The 2,500-nt window shown below is 41.1% G+C and overlaps 1 pseudogene; it reads right to left on the reverse strand.

Moving 5' to 3' along the window:
• LOC143261369 (large subunit ribosomal RNA) overlaps window positions 1-2,500 on the reverse strand; it is an 8,289-nt pseudogene that overhangs the window by 2,105 nt on the left and 3,684 nt on the right.

Here is a 2,500-nt window from a genome sequence, read left to right on the forward strand (position 1 = left end):
GTACGGGGCTCCCTTGGTGGGTAGGAGCCCGATCCTCAGATTGATCGCGCCGATGTAATCACGGCCCTTCCAGAATTTTGGTGGATCATAAATCCAAGATGATATGCCCGGGGTCATTGAAGCGAGACCGCAGCCAAGTGCGGATTGGTGAAGTTGTTTTGACCAATAGTTGCGTATCATTTGCTTAGAAGGAGCTGCAATATCTTTTAAGATGTTTTTCAATTTGTTCATTACTCGTTGCACCACCTGAGAGTCTAAGACGCACCGCACCTCCTGGTCACCGCGGGCCCTCAAGCGTTCTAGTCGCCTCAGATACACCGCGGCGATATGGGTTGTAAGCGACGGTATACCCAGCCCGCCGCTACTCAGTGGGGCATGTATATACGGTGTTGGTGTGGTTATAGGTAAATGTAGGATAGTTTTAATGAATTTTATTATACAGTTGTCGATATATTTTAACTTCTTTTTATTGATATCCATGGTTTGTAGGCTGTGGTGTAGACGAGGGATAAGATATCTCTGTAATATATTCATTTTCTGCCATGGTTTTAATGGATTGGTTTTCAGATTCTTCAGCATCATTTCGAGCTTGGAGGGGGATGGTACAGTAGTACCGCTGTATTTGTATATGTGTCCAAGATATTTCAATTGTGAAGCTACACCAAGCGTTGGTATGGGGCAATTGTTTATTTGAAGCTGGGGCTGTGTATCCACCACGAGTCTCTTTGTGCCGGGGACGCGAAGGTTCTGGAATGCAGCGCATTTTGACGGGTTGGCTTCTAGTCCATGTCTGCGGAAAAAGTTTTCAATGATGTTTATGTTTATTCGCATTGCTTTTGGAGTGGGGGCCATCACTACGATATCATCGGCGAACGCCAATGCCCGTATTTTAGCGCCTCCCACATCAATGCCCTCGCAGTTGTTCAGCTTTACCAGAAGTTGGTCCAACACTAAGTTGAACAGAAAACCGGACATAGGGTCGCCCTGTTTGACGCCTCGCTTTATATTTATGGGTTTGGAACGGGATCCGTGGCACTCTAGCACTGTGGTTATTTCGTTGTAATTGCATTTTATATATTCAATTGTGTGTGTGTCTATATTCTTTCCTATGAGTGCGTCTACTATTGATATTATATTGACAGAGTCAAAGGCTTTGGCTAGGTCTATGGTTAATATGGTAAAAGGTTTTGCTTTTTCTCGGTTCATTTTAATTACGGTTTGCAAAATTGTGCTATTGGCCATTATCCCGTCGGTTCTTGTAAACCCCCTCTGCGAGTGGAAAAGTCTTATCTCGTTTTCGAGGCGCGCTACTACGATCTTATTTAGTAGGCGTAAAATGAGGCTGGAAATGGTGATAGGACGCCACTGTTTTGGACTTAATAAGTCGCCGGCTTTAGGTAAAAGCACTGTTCTGTTCGATGTCAGTATTGGAGGTAGAATTTTTGTTGCCCATAAGATGTTAAGTAGCGCTCGTAGTTCATGACGCGGGATCTGTCTGAGGATCTGCCTGTTTATTCCGTCAACACCAGGGGCTGACTGTTTCAATTTGATAAGGTGTTCGTGGATTTCGGTTGGTGTTATTGGGTATGATAAATCTATATTATTGCTATTGTCTGTTCTAGGTTCTCGTGGTTTCCATCCTAAGTCTCTGTGTTCAAATAATTTGGTATAGTAGTTTTCGAATTCTTCCATGGATGGTGTTTCTGTAACGTTCAATGGGTTTCCTGTAATTATGTGTTCGGCTAATTGGGTTGGGTTCTTTTTGTATAGTTTTTGGATGCGAGCGTATTCGGATGATTTGTTTTTGGCGCGGTTTCCTTTTCGTTTGGTATTTTTCTTGTGTGCATTTGTGTTTTTGTTAACTTGTTTGATGTTTTCCTCCTGATGTCTACGGTTCCGATTTTTACTGTTTTTGTTGTTTCTATCTTTCCTTGGGTTTTCGTTTGTGTTTCTGGTTTTATTGTTTTTATTGCTATTCTTGTTTTTATTATTAGGCTTATTTATTTGTTGTTGTGTTGTTGGTATATAAATATTGTTCTCTTCGCAAAGGTTGGTTACGTAAACAGGTATCTTTCTTATATATTGGTCTAATAGTTGTACTATGTTATCGGATGGTGTGTCAGATAATAAGTTATCAATGATTTTCGCCATATCTTTGCCTACATTATTTTTAATTTCGTTTAGGAGATAACGTATGTCGTCACGCAGACTATTGTTGTTGGAGGTTGTTTGGGACAGTGGTGGTTCTTGTGTGTTGGTATTTCCTATTGAGAGAGAGTGTGTATTTTTGCATCGGGTAAGCAATATTTTCGGAGTGAGTGGACAGATGTTTCGGGTGGTTAGTGGGCTGGCTTCATGTAGAGCATCAGTGTAGAATTTTTTATAGTTTTCTTTTTGCCTAAGTTTTTTGATCGCGTCGTAAGTTCGTCCGGATTTTTCTGTCAGAATTTTAATTATGTCCTTATTTAATAATTTTGATCTATTGGGTATTGTTGCCTCG

Source organism: Megalopta genalis, unplaced genomic scaffold (assembly GCF_051020955.1).
Source record: "Megalopta genalis isolate 19385.01 unplaced genomic scaffold, iyMegGena1_principal scaffold0049, whole genome shotgun sequence".
NCBI lineage: Eukaryota > Metazoa > Arthropoda > Insecta > Hymenoptera > Halictidae > Megalopta > Megalopta genalis.